Source organism: Physeter macrocephalus, chromosome 7 (genome assembly GCF_002837175.3).
Source record: "Physeter macrocephalus isolate SW-GA chromosome 7, ASM283717v5, whole genome shotgun sequence".
NCBI classification, from domain to species: Eukaryota; Metazoa; Chordata; class Mammalia; order Artiodactyla; family Physeteridae; genus Physeter; species Physeter macrocephalus.
The window spans coordinates 15,170,995-15,186,308 of record NC_041220.1 but is presented as its reverse complement, the minus strand read 5'-3'; positions in this window follow the sequence as shown (position 1 = coordinate 15,186,308).

The following is a 15,314-nucleotide window of genomic DNA, read 5'->3' as shown; positions in this document are numbered from 1 at the left end:
AACTATAGGTGAGATGGAGGTTCTTTGACGTACACACAAAAATCAAAGGATTATATGTAAATTTTATTCGGTTGGAATTAATTGATTTTCGAATGTCGGGACCTGAAGACCTAATTCAATCCCCACGTTTTATGTTTTGTTGCTAACCACCTCCCACCTCTCCATGGTTCCCAGAAATACCCCTAGAAAGTTCCACAACTTTGACCCTAGGCAATTCTTACTTTTAAGGTAGTCGGAATGAAACAAGACAATGTTTTAATTCCTTTGCTGTTGGCTCCGAGTCACCAGACCAATGCAAACTAGCAAGAATATGTTTCTTCTATTATATTAAAATCAAACATAAACAAAACCAAAACCAAAAACAAACACAAGGTTCATCAGCGTTTCTCCTTCCCCGGTCTTGCCTGGGTTGAAAGTCACAAGTGGTGTTTGAGAAGACAATTTTTTCCTCCATTCTCCCTTCCTGGTGATTTGTAAGAAGAACCTCACTGGCCCCTCATGTCAGGGGCGGCTATGAAAAGGGTTATTTTACTATCCTTTGGAAAACTCTTGAAAAAATTCAGCTGACAGAACACTTACCCTGAAGCTAATGGTTGAAGTGGAGAGTCACAGAGTCAGGATACAGATTGAGTGAACCACTTCCGGCTTTCTAACGTTGCTTTTGACTCTTCATGTGTCCTCTGATATCCCACAGCACCTGCTGAGGTTGTAACGTGCTGCTATGCTAATGCTCAAAGGAACTGCAAAGACAAACTAACAAGCAAACAGTCCCGACTCGACTTTTTGTTTGTAAGCAAACTGTCAGTAATAAAGTCATGCTTTGATTTAGCTGAACAACTATTTTCAGGTGAAAATACTTAATTTTAGAAAGTACTAAAAATTGATAATCAGGTACAACGCTATTCTCTGATACTACACATTAGACAATTAAAGATACACAATTGGCACTGTCATGATCAGAGGGGTGAACTTGGGCAAAAATCCTCAATTTTATTTCCTACTAAATATGTGTATTTTCTACATACACCTCTCCTCATTTTCCTTTTAGTGGAAGTTAGTTCACAGCCTGAGACTATAAATAATCCTAAATACATGAAGAGAAACTATGAAACTATGTCAAAGATCCATATCTTGAGAATCAATGGAGTTCCTCTGAAGAATGGAACTCAGATTAAATGAGAGTGAAGTGTGCTAATTCTGTTGGTGTGATTTCCATTCCTGTCACATGACCCACAATTGGTCCACAGCATTTCCTGTCCCTTTGGCCATAAGGATTGGTTCAAGGATGGCACAGACCCAAAGACAGGCCCGTAGGACTCAACTCTGGACTTTTACTGGAAATACTGGCAAAGAAAGAGAACTTTTCCCGCTGGGTTGGCTGGATTGAAAAAATGTGACTTTGAGGCCACCAGCAGCCATTTTTCTACCTCAATTTCATTCAGTTAGCTGCTGAGGGCCCTTGAACTTGTAAAGGTAGGCCCCTCCTCTAGTCCTACGCGATCATGAGTGGTGTTTCAAGTAGTAGTCAACCTTGGCTGCACATTAGAATCACTTGGGAAACTGAAACAAATAAACCTGATGCCTGGGTCACACCCAGAACAGTTGCATCAGAATCCCTGGAGGTAAGACTCGGGCATCAGTATTTTTTAAGTCTCCCAAGGTGATTTCAATGTACAGTGAAATCTGAGACATGCTGGCCTATGTCAATCATGGTAATCCCTTTCCTTTCCCTGGTGATTGATCTGCATAGGCATGTGACCCAGTTTTGCCTAATGTGTATAGACTGCAGTTCTAGCCTAAGGGATGTTTGCCACAGCTCACTGCTTCTGAAAAACAAATTTTCTACCCAGGTGCATAGACTGAGCCTCACTAAGCAAAAGCCTTCTAACAGGACCTTCTCTTCCTGCCTTGAACCAGTTGAGTGAGGAACAGTGACAGCCAAATTATTATCATGATAGAAGATGGTAGACTAGAAAAGAAAAAGAACCAGGGTCCTTGGTGATACAGCCATTTCCTTCTGAAACCTGCAACTGCCTACCTTCACTTTTCCTATTGTGTGAAAAAATCAAATGTCTTTATTGCTTAAGCCACAGCTAGTTGGGTACTCTCATTACTGCTCGTTGAAAGTATTCCTAACAAAATTAACTGATAACTTATTTAAGAAACAGGTTTTATAAGGGAAGTAGGTCAGCAATAGTCAAATATGGCTCAGGTCATAGTCTTTTTTTTTTTTTTTTCCGGTACGCAGGCCTCTCACTGTTGTGGCCTCTCCCGCTGCGGAGCACAGGCTCTGGACGCGCAGGCTCAGCGGCCATGGCTCACGGGCCCAGCCGCTCTGCGGCATGTGGGATCTTCCCGGACCGGGGCACAAACCCGTGTCCCCTGCATCGGCAGGTGGACTCTCAACCACTGCGTCACCAGGGAAGCCCTCCTATCTTGATCTTATTAATCGTCTTCCCTAGGATAAAATTCTGTCCTTATATCCCTGACCAGGGTCTGATTTCTCCTTATGGTTGGTCCTCTCTTACATAAACTTCCAAGGATCCCCTATCTTGGGTTTTCTGTTACTGGGAATTCACTTCTTACAGTATCTCATTTTTTATTGGATCTCTATACATTATACAGTGCATCAGTAAGTGTAAACCTCTTGCCAAGAACTGTGAAGGGTCTGATATTCTGCTCTACTTGCAAGCTATCAAGTTAGCCTGCCTCAGTTTTATGGATGCTTGCAGAAGATGTGAGTTTTGAGTTAGAGGCAAAGGAATTTATTCATCAATAGCTATAGCCAGAATATTAGCATTTTCTTACATCAGTTCCTCAAGCTCCAATTCCCACAGGGCAATGCAAAGAGGGCCAGGTAACCCTTGTACCAGTGGTTTGCTTTCCAGGAGAAGAAACTTGAACTTGGAGAACTCAAATCTTTTGTGATGGCCTATAAGCATGCCTGCCCTTTGTTCCACAGAAAGACACTATCTGTTCTCCAAGATTGTTCCCTACACAGATGGATATAGTCAAGAAAAAATAGTCCAGAGAAAAAACCATCAGTGATTCTTCTTGTAAGACATGTAGAAATATGAGAGATGCAGAGAGAATTGTCTCCCAGTCCCCCACCATAAATCACATATTCAAGTATTTCTTCCTCTCCCTTAATCAGTATAACCATCATCTGAGACTACTGCAATAGGACTCTAAATAGTCCTATTTCCACTATCATTCCCTCACATTCCATTCTACAAACAATACAGTCAGAAGGCTATCCTTAAAATGTAATTCAGACTTTGCCTTAAAATCTCTTTTCCAGTGGAAAAGCTTTTTATAATATCCAACTCCATATGGTTGGCACATGTGTTTGGGCCTCCAGCTCCTTCTTTGGCCTCAACTTCTACCACTCTTTCTCTCCTTCACTATGTTCCATATCCCTGGCCTTCGTTGTTTTCTGACATGTAAGCTTATTCTCTCTGCCTGAATACTCTTGCCCTAGAGTTTTGCAAACTCTGGTTCTTAATAAGGCCTTCCCTGACCCCTATCTAACTTCACTGATTCTGTCTTCAACTGTGGTTGCAGTTAAAGTTATCTTACTGAGTGTTTAATTCAGTTATCATTTGTCTAGTTTTATTTGGTTAATTTTAAAATCTGCTAAGACTTAAAAAAAAGTTTTCTGTTCAGGTATTTTTAGGTTTGTATTTTCTTTTCTTAAACATGATTTGTTTTAAAACATAAATTTATACTTAGATTTTGGTGTAAATATGTCTCATATTAACCCTTAAAATTTATATAGGTCTGCTTTTGTTGCCTGTTGTTTCTGCTGGTTCTTGCCGATGGTATCTTACTTCTTTGTGTGCTTGATCATCTTTGGCTCTGAACTACTTTTTTTGCCTTGAAAAATTCAATGTGGGAAATCTTTGAGGCCTGGGATGTAGGTGAGTTTCTCTATAGGGGATTTGCATTTACTTCTGCCAAGTATACAGGGTACTACCAGTTCTGGAACACTTGCAGTTAAATTCAAGGCTTGCACTTTTGGGGGTTTCGCAGAAGATGTGAATTTTATCTATAAAATTCTTTTAGGACAGGCTTGTGATTTCATCTTCTCAGGCATTGCTTTATTATTTTTTCCCCCAACACCCTGCTTTGTCTAGTAACATTCATAGCAATTCTTACAATCCCCTGATGTTGAGGGAATGGAAGAAACAGTTTATCATTAATTCAGTCTTACATCCTTACACATGTAGCATAATACTTTGAAGTCCCAGGGCTATTAGGAATTTACTTTTTAGACTGCCTGGCTTTACATTAGAAGGGCTCTGTCTTCTACCCTTCACACTCCACAAGGCCTTGATAAATTAAGCTAGGTTCAGCCTAACAGTTCTGCTTAACTTTCTGGTTACTGCCTTTTATGTGGATATTGGCTTGATGTTTTTTGTTTGTTTGTTTTTACTATTTTTTCCAGCATTTCTCACATATTTTCAGCAAGAAGGTTAGTATAAATACTTTGATGGCCATATTATAGATGTGGAGCTCAGAGACTACCATTAGTTCTAAAACATTTATGGAATCCCTTCCCCTTCTCTCTATTCCTATGATTCTCCCCTTGTTTAAGTCATTGCTTCTTACCTGAATTGTTGAAAGTCTTTTAAACTGTTTTCTCAGCCTCCAGTCATTCCCATTAATCTCATTTTCTACCCTGCTGACAAATACACTGTAAAACAATGAACTGTCATGTGACTCTTTAAAATATCAATGGCTCCCTGTTTCCTATAGAAATCAAACTCTAATCTTGTCCCAACTTGACTTGCTTCATGTTCAAACGCTTTCTTCTCCACACACCAAAGTATGACACTCATCCCTAAATGACCATACACTTCCATACTTCCATGCCTTTTTTCAAACAACCTATTCTACCTATGTACTGTTCTCTGCTTGGTAAATTTCTTCTCCCTCTACATAAATCAGGTCTCATATCCTCACTTCTAAGAGCAGCCTCTACTCCTACAGGAAGAACTACCCCTTTTCTTCTACTACTCTACCATATTACATATTAATGGTTTGCATGGTCATTTGTCAGAATAGATTGTGAGGCTGAAATAAGTCAGGGAATGAATGCTATTTATTTAAAGATTTCTAGCCTTTAATATAGTGCCTGCTACATAGCCAGTGTTTAACAAATAAATAAATGAAGACAGCTGGTTTGGACTTTCTAAAAGTACAATGTGCACTTTTTTGTTTTAAATTCCCCACCTTCGGCAGTGTAGTCATAGCATTGCAGAGTTAAAAAGCACTTTAAACGTCATTAGTATGATCACTTTTATGACCATAAAAAACTGAGGTCCAAAATAGTTAAGTGCAAAACTACATGGAAATTCAATGGATGTTTGTTGTGAAAATGAATACTATTTATTCACTGTTTACTGTATATCATACACAGCCATCATTAAGTATTTTTATCTTTTTCCCCATGACCCTATAAATTAGGAATATTTACTTCATTTTGTGCAGTGTTTCAGTTGTACCAACTAAACTTTGATCTGAAATAATGCCACAGGTTCAAATTATTGTACCTTTTCATGGCCCCGGGCACCTTCTCCTTCAGCCAGTTCCTGGCTGCCATGTAGAGGAAAAGGTTTTATTGCTTCCTTAACACCTTCTAGTTACTCTAGGCTCTTGATTTTTCTCCCGCTGGGCTGTTCCTGACTTAGAGGCTAGGGCTCGGAGTCTCTGTGCACTTTCTGCTGTTAACAAAATAATGGCAAATAATGTCCAGAAGCTCTCCCCACACTGAGAGCTGCTTCTTCTTGGAACAATTCCTTTTTATATCGACTTTACATGTATTTTAAATATATTTCCTCCCATACCATGTCAACTAAATCTGAACAATTAACTCATTTAAAGAAGCATCATCGGATTCTATCCGATTCCTTCAGTCATAAGTTTACTAATTCTGTGGGTTTTTACCTCATTATACCAAACTCCCCTAGCTATAAGTCTTTTGTCACAAAACAGTTTTCTAATATTCTCAGATTCTATATGATTTTGAGAATGGAATCTCTTAAGGCTAAACTAGTTGGAGGCATTCAGTAAACCAGTTGATTAGGCATTGGGATCAATTAACTGCAGGAAGCTTGGCAATTCAACCCCGATTTTGATAACCACATCCTGGTGTTAGTAAAAATATTGTTTTCCTAAATATGGGTATCATGATCATGCCCCAATAAAGTACTGACTAAGAAATCATGGAATTCTTAATAAATGGAGAAGGAATGAGAACAGAAAACCACCACTAGGCAAATATTGTTTTAAGGCAAGAATCGTCAATAGATGTCACATTTAGTGAGAAAAAGTACAAATGAGCGACAGCATATTTGCATCATATGAAAGTATCTCCTCATAAGATAGTTCTTAAAAACAAAGAAAAAATAATTACTTCACAGTAGAGAAGCCTGGCAGACACCAGATTAACCAAAGGTGCAAAGATCACCATTAAGAAGATAAACTGATGTTAAATAAACACTGATGTGATACACCTAGAAGGGCACCACAAAGATACATAACCTGAAGCTAATCATGGAAAATGCCAGACAAACCCAATTTGGGAGACAGTCTACTAAATCGACCAGAACTCTTCAATAATGTCAAGGTCATGAAATACAAGGACAGACTGAGGAACCATCACAGACTGGAGGAGAATAAGGAGACATGAGAGTTACCAAAATGTAGAATCCTGGATTGGACTGTGTACAGGTAAAACACTTTCCTGAGAAAACTGGTGAAACCCAAATACAGTCTGCAGTTTAGTTAATAATATTGTATCAATGTCAATTTCCTGGTTTTGATCACTGCACTACAGTTATACAAGATGCTAACATTAGGGGAAGCTGGGTGAAGGGTATACAGGAACTCTCTGTACTATTTGTGCAACTTTTCTCTAAGTCTCAACTATTCCTAAATGAGAAGTATAAAGAAATCATGCAATTTCAACAAATAAGATCTCTGGGCTGTTTCTCCTTTTCAGTTTATCCCAGGATGGAGGAAGAGAAGCTTGGACTGGGCCAGTTTCCTGCACTTCGAATGCCACTAACGGTGCCCTGAGAAGACTCTCCAATCATTCCTACAACCAGATCTGATCCTTCAGTTTTTCCTGAGATCTCTGTGAGCTATTCAGTAACTTTCTAACAAATGATTTCTTTTTTCTTAAGACTGTCAGAGGTGTTTTTTACTTTGTAAAATCTAAAACTTTACTTAAATAGTTGCAAAGCATTATTACACCTAATGAAGTACCTGTCTGTACAAGATGAACAGATAAAATTGACTCTTGTTTTAGGAGTTTACAAGGTGCTCATCACTGATAAATACTTGCCTCTTAAGAGCTCCTGTCCTCATACTCCCAGCCTCCACTGCCATCTACTTTTGTCACTCCTGTAGAGCCATCCAGAGTTTGGTGGTGGTGTTTGTAAATAGACAACCTGTACATAGACAAGGTTAGAGCTCACCTCACACTTATGACTTCTTATCCATCCTCCACATAATTCTCTCTTATTTTATTTTGGTTTTAACTCGTACAGTACTTTTATCTTAACTAATACCTTTTTTGTGCTCACGAGCTCTCTAACTCTCCCTCAAATTTCTAAGCACATCTTACTGTTTCAACTGGCAGTTCACAGTGCAAATTAATACCCAGTCTCACATCTTAGATTTCGGATTTTTAAAAATATCTTTATTGGAATATAATTGCTTTACAATGTTGTGTTAGTTTCTGCTGTATAACAGTGAATCAGCTACACATATACATATATCCCCATATCTCTGGTTGCTTCCATGTCCCGGCTATTGTAAACAGAGCTGCAATGAACATTGTGGTACATGACTTTTTGTATTACGGTTTTCTCAGGCTATATGCCCAGTAGTGGGATTGCTGGGTCAAATGGTAGTTCTATTTTTAGTTTTTAAGGAACTTCCATACTGTTCTCCACAGTGGCTATATCAACGTACATTCCCACCAACAGTGCAAGAGAGTTCCCTTTTCTCCACACCCTCTCCAGCAATTTATTGTTTGTAGAATTTTTGATGATGGCCATTCTGACCGATGTGAGGTGACAGATACACCATTGCAGTTTTGGTTTACATTTCTCTAATGATTAGTGATGTTGAGCATCCTTTCATGTGTTTGTTGGCAATCTGTATATCTTCTTTGGAGAAATGTCTATTTAGGTCTTCTGTTCATTTTGGGATTGGGTTGTTTTTTTTGATATTGAGCTACATGAGCTGCCTGTATACTGTGTAGATTAATCCTTTGTCAGGTGCTTCATTTGCAAATATTTTCTCCCATTCAGAGGGCTTTGTTTTCATCTTGTTTTTGGCTTCCTTTACCGCGCAAAAGCTTTTAAGTTTCATTACATCCCATTTGTTTATTTTTGCTTTTATTTCCATTTCTCTAGGAGGTGGGTCAAAAAGGATCTTGCTGTAATTTATGTCATAGAATGCTCTGCCTATGTTTTCCTCTAAGAGTTTTACAGTGTCTGGCCTTACATTTAGATTTTTAATCCATTTTGACTATTTTTCTGTATGGTGTTAGGAAATGTTCTAATTTCATTCGTTTACATGTAGCTGTCCAGTTTTCCCAGCACCACTTATTGAAGAGGCTGTCTTTTTTCCGTTATATATTCTTGCCTCCTTTATCAAAGATAAGGTGACCGTATGTGTGTGGGTTTATCTCTGGACTTTCTATCCTGTTCCATTGATCTATATTTGTTTTTGCGCCAGTACCATATTGTCTTGATTACTGTAACTTTGTAGTATAGTCTGAAGTCAGGGAGCCTGATTCCTCCAGCTCTGTTTTTCTTTCTCAAGATTGCTTTGGATATTGGGGTCTTTTGTGTTTCCACACAAACTGTGAAATTTTTTGTTCTAGTTCTGTGAAAAATGCCATTGGTAGTTTGATAGGGATTGCACTGAATCTGTAGATTGCTTTGGGTAGTATAGTTATTTTCACAATGTTCATTCTTCCAGTCCAAGGGCACGGTATATCTCTCCATCTGTTTGTATCATCTTAAATTTCTTTCATCAGTGTCTTATAGTTTTCTGCATACAGGTCTTTTGTCTCCTTAGGTAGGTTTATTCCTAGGTATTTTACTCTTTTTGTTGCAATGGTAAATGCGAGTGTTTCCTTAATCTCTTTCAGATTTATCATCATTAGTGTATAGAAATACAAGAGATTTTTGTGCATTAATTTTGTATCCTGCTACTCTACCAAATTCATTGATTAGCTCTAGGAGTTTTCTGGTAGCATCTTTAGGATTCTCTATAGTATCATGTCATCCGCAAACAGATTCATTGATTAGCTCTAGGAGTTTTCTGGTAGCATCTTTAGGATTCTCTATAGTATCATGTCATCTGCAAACAGTGAGAGTTTTACTTCTTTTCTGATTTGGATTCCTTTTATTCCTTTTTCATCTCTGATTGCTGTGGCTAAAACTTCCAAAACTATGTTGAATAATAGTACTGAGAGTGGGCAACCTTGTCTTGCTCCTAATTTTAGAGGAAATTATTTCTATTTTTCACCACTGAGAACAACGTTGGCTGTGGTTTGTCATATATGGCCTTTATTATGTTGAGGTAGGTTCCCTCTATGCCTACTTTCTGGAGAGTTTGTATCATAAATGGGTGTTGAATTTTTTCAAAAGCTTTTTCTGCATCTATTGAGATTATCATATGGTTTTTATCCTTGAATTTTTTAATATGATGTATCACATTGATTGATTTATGTATATTGAAGAATCCTTGCATTCCTGGGATAAACCCTTGTTCATGATGTATGATCCTTTTAATGTGCTGTTGGGTTCTGTTTGCTAATATTTTGTTGAGGATTTTTGCATCTATCTTCATCAGTGATAATGGCCTGCAGGTTTTTTTGTGACATCTTTGTCTGATTTTGGTATCAGGGTGGTGGTCATTTATTTCTCATTTGAACTTTATGATTTCTTTTCTTCTGCTAACTTTGGGGTTTTTTTGTTCTTCTTTCTCTTATTACTTTAGGTATAAGGTTAGGTTGTTTAGCTGTAAGGTTAGGTTGTTTAGGTGTAAGATTAGGTTGCCCTCTGCTGTATTTTGGAAGAGTTTGAGAAGAATAGGTGTTAGCTCTTCTCTAAAAGTTTGATAGAATTCACCTGTGAAGACATCCGGTCCTGGGCTTTTGTTTCTTGGAAGCTTTTTAATCACAGTCTCAATTTCAGTACTTGTGATTGGTCTGTTTATATTTTCTATTTCTTCCTGGTTCAGTCTCAGAAGGTTGTGCTTTTCTAAGCATTTGTCCATTTCTTCCATCTCTTTTTTCATTTCTAAATTTATTGATTTGAGTCCTCTCCCTTTTTTTCTTGATGAGTCTGGCTAATGGTTTATTGATTTTGTTTATCTTCTCAAAGAACCAGCTTTTAGTTGTATTGATATTTGCTATTGTTCCCTTCATTTCTTTTTCATTTATTTCTCATTTGAACGTTTCTTAAGGTAGGATTTTATTGCTATAAACTTCCCTCTTAGAACTGCTTTTGCTGCATCCCATAGGTTTTGAGTCATTGCGTTTTCATTGTCATTTGTTTCTATGTGTTTTTCGATTTCCTCTTTGATATTTGCAGTGATCTCTTGGTTATTTAGTAATGTATTGATTAGCCTCATATGTATTTTTTTTTTTTTTTACAGTTTTTTCCTGTAATTGATATCTATTCTCACAGCACTGTGTACGGAAAAGATACTTGATATGATTTCAATTTTCTTAAATTTACCGAGGCTTGATTTGTGACCCAAGATACGGTCTATCCTGGAGAATGTTTCATGAGCACTTAAGAACGTGTATTCTGTTGTTTTTGGATGAAATGTCCTATAAATATCAATTAAGTCTATCTTGTTTAATGTGTCATTTCAAGCTTGTGTTTCCTTATTTATTTTCATTTTGGATGATCTGTCCATTGGTGAAAGTGGGGTGTTAAAATCCCCTATTATTGTGTTTCTGTCGATTTCCCTTTTACGGCTGTTAGCATTTGCCTTATGTATTGAGGTGCTCCTAGGTTGGGTGCATAAATATTTACAATTGTTATATCTTCTTGGATTGATCCCTTGATCATTTTGTAGTGTCCTTTGTCTCTTATAATAAATAGTCTTTGTTTTAAAGTCTATTTTGTCTGATAGGAGAATTGCTACTCCAGCTTTCTTTTGATTTCCATTTGCATGGAATATCTTTTTCCATCCCCTCACTTTCAGTCTGTATGTGTAAGTTAAACCCATATACATGGGTCTTGTTTCCATTCAGCCAGTCTATGTCTTTTGGTGGGAGCACTGAATCCATTTACATTTAAGGTAATTACCAATATGTATGCTCCTATTACCATTTCCTTAATTGTTCGGGTTTGTTATTAGAGGTCTTTTCCTTCTCTTGTGTTTCCTGCCTAGAGAAGTTCCTTTAGCATTTGTTGTAAAGCTGGTTTGGTGGTGCTGAATTCTCTTAGCTTTTGCTTGTCTGTAAAGGTTTTCATTTCTCCATCGAATCTGAATGAGATCCTTGCTGGGTAGAGTAATCTTGGTTGTAGGTTTTTCCCTTTCATCACTTTAAATATGTCCTGCCACTTCCTTCTGGCTTGCAGAATTTCTGCTGAAAGATCAGCTGTTAACCTTATGGGGATTCCCTTGTATGTTATTTGTTGCTTTTCCCTTGATGCTTTTAAAATTTTTTCTTTGTATTTATTTTCTGATAGTTTGATTAATATGTGTCTTGGCTTGTTTCTCCTTGGATTTATCCTGTGTGGGACTCTTTGTGTTTCCTGGACTTGACTATTTCCTTTCCCACGTTAGGGAAGTTTTCAACATAATCTCTTCAAATATTTTCTCAGACCCTTTCTTTTTCTCTTCTTCTAGGACACCTATAATTCAAATGTTGTTGTGTTTAATGTTGTCCCACAGGGCTCTGAGACTGTCCTCAATTCTTTTCATTCTTTTTTCTTTATTCTTCTCTGCAGTAGTTATTTCCACTATTTTATTTTCCAGGTCACATATCTGTTCTTCTGCCTCAGTTATGCTACTGATTCCTTCTAGGGAATTTTTAATTTCATTTATTGTGTTGTTCATCATTGTTTCTTTGCTCTTTAGTTCTTCTAGGTCCTTGCTAAACTCTTCTTGTATTTTCTCCATTCTATTCCAAGATTTTGGATCATCTTTACTATCACTACTCTGAATTCTGTTTCTGGTAGACTGCCTATTTCCTCTTCATTTGTTTGGTCTGGTGGGTTTTTACCTTGCTCCTTCATCTGCTGCATTACTCTGTATTCTCATTTTGTTTAACTTACTGTGTTTGGGGTCTCCTTTTCACAGTTTGGGGTCTCCTTTTTGCAGGCTGCAGGTTCGTAGTTCCCTTTGTTTTTGGTGTGTGGTTGGTTCAGTGGCTTGTGTTGGTGTCCTGGTGGAGGGGATTGGTGCCTGTGTTCTTGTGGATGAGGCTGGATCCTGTCTTTCTGGTGGGCAGGGCTGTGTCCGGTGGTGTGTTCGGGGGTGTCTGTGAACTCGGTATGATTTTAGGCAGCCTCTCTGCTAATGGGTGGGGTTGTGTTCCTGTCTTGCTAATTGTTTTGCATGTGGCATCCAGCACTGGAGCTTGCTGGCCGTTGAGTGGAGCTGGGTCTTAGAGTTGAGATGGAGATCTCTGGGAGAGCTCTTGCCGATTGATATTACATGGGGCCAGGATGTCTCTGGTGGTCCTGAACTCGGCTCTTCCACCTTAGAGACTTGGTCCTGACACCAGGCCAGAGCACTAAGACCCTGTCAACCACACAGCTCAGAAGAAAATAAAGAAATTTTAAAAACAAAAAAAAATTAAAATACAAAAATAAAAGAGCAACCAAACCGATAAAGAAATCCAATGATAACAAGCGCTAAACACTAAACTAAGATAAACATAAAAATAACAAATCAGTCGCAGACAGCAAACCCCAAGTCTACAGTAGATCCCAAAGTCCCCCTCCTCAATTTGGGATGATTCGTTGCCTATTCAGGTATTCCACAGATGCAGGGCACATCAAGTTGATTGTGGAGATTTAATCCACTGCTCCTGAGGCTGCTGGGAGAGATTTCCCTTTCTCTTCTTTGTTCGCACAGCTCCTGGGGTTCAGCTTTAGTTTTGGCCCCACCTCTGCGTGTAGGTCACCGTCAGGCATCTGTTCCTGCCCAGACAGGAGGAGGTTAAATCAGCGGCCTGTTAGGGGGCTCTTGCTCATTCAGGCTGGGGGAAGGGAGGGGCACGGTAGTTTTAACTGGAATAAAGGGCAAGCCTGCAGTGCCAGAGACCGACGTGAGATTGCAACAGCCTGAAGCACGCCATGCGTTCTCCCGGGGAAGTTGTCCATGGATCACGGGACCCTGGCAGTGGCGGGCTGCACAGGCTCCCAGGAGGGGAGGTGTGGCTTGTGACCCTGTGCTCGCACACAGGCTTCCTGGTGGCTGCAGCAGGAGCGCTGATAGCCATGGCTCGTGCCTGTCTCTGGAGCTCATTTAGGCAGTGCTCTGAATCCCCTCTCATCACGCACTCCAAAACAATGGTCTCTTGCCTCTATAGGCAGCTCCAGAGTTTTTCCCGGACTCCCTCCGGGCTAGCTGTGTTGCTCTAGCCCCTTCAGGCTGTGTTCACTCGTCCAACCCCAGTCCTCTCCCTGGGATCCGACCTCCGAAGCCCGAGCCTCAGCTCCCAGCCCCCGCCCGCCCCGGCGGGTGAGCAGACAGGCCTCTCGGGCTGGTGAGTGCCGGTCGGCACCGATCCTCTGTGCGGGAATCTCTCCGCACCCGTGGCTGCGCTCTCCTCCGTGGCTCCAGAGCTTCCCCCTCTGCCACCCGCAGTCTCCGCCCGCGAAGGGGCTCCTAATGTGTGGAAACCTTTTCTCCTTCACAGCTCCCTCCCAGTTGTGCAGGTCCCGTCCTTATTCTTTTGTCTGTTTTTTCTTTTCTCTTTTGCCCTACCCAGGTACGTGGGGAGTTTCTTGCCTTTTGGGAAGTCCGAGGTCTTCTGCCAGCGTTCAGTGTGTGTTCGGTAGGAGTTATTCCACATGTAGATGTATTTTTGATGTAGTTTTGGGGAGGAAGATGATCTCCACGCCTTACTCTTCTGCCATCTTGAAAGTCCTCCTCGATTTCTGATTCTTAAAGTGCATTTGTATGCATTTCTATATTGGACCTTGTGAAGTAGATGTGCCTGTTATTTATCCTGGGTTCAGACAAGGAAATTGAGTCCCAGAGATGCTACTTCACCCATTAAAGGAGCAAAAAAAGACTGATGGATCCTGAGCAATGAGCCCTGCAGCTTTGAGACCCAGAGGGCTCCGGTAGCATGGGGCGGCGGGGGGCGGGCAGTACCGAGAGGGCTGTAGCACCAGAGGGGGCAGAAGTCCCCAGTGTGTGACGGATCCTGAGCAATGAGCCCTGCAGCTTTGAGACCCACAGGGCTCCGGTAGCATGGGGCGGCGGCGGGGGTGGGGGGGCAGTACCGAGAGGGCTGTATAGCCAGAGGGGGCAGAGATCCCCAGTGTGTGTGACGGCAGACGTGGGGAGCACATCAAGATGCCCCTTCCCGAGTCCTCCCAGATGTACGCTTTGCTGGGAAGGACTCCCAGGAAGCAGAGTACTGGGAGACTCGGTACTTCCAGCAGTGGGGACATGTGCCTTTCGTTTGCTTTCCTAGTGGAAAAAAAATCTCAGCTTCAGAGTCCTCCCCGTAATTTATCTTTCCAACACAGAAAATTCTCCCAACTGTCCTAGTTAGTATTTTCCAAAATATAAAAATAAAGGAAAAAAGTTTCGTTATTCCAGTGCATTTGCTCTCTAACAGTGATTAGAGAGAGCTATGTCATTTGGCAGTGACTGCTGGACCACCCTTTGGTTTTGTCAGTTCCATTCCTGAAGGCCATGGGAATTCTTGGAGCTCAGCTTTCTGTTTTCACAGCTTTGCCCCAGCACCTGTTCCAAAATCAATTGGAAGGGCTCGACTGGATCCTGATTCTTAATTTTCAGCTCACAAGCAAGAATGTTTAGGATTTAAGGTACAATACTATATTTTACAGTGTAAGAACTGAAGCTTTTATGTGGAATTATACCATAAAACACTTCACAATTTAGTGAAAACAGTAATATTTAAACGGGTTTTTGTCCTTATGCAAGAGGAAAAATAAACATATAATAACCATGTAGGGAGGGAAAAATACATATTTGTATGAGCTTTTATTATTTTGATCTGTTCATTAGATTGTAAACATTTCCCTATGGAATCCTGCAGAGTGTAAATGCCTTATAAATGT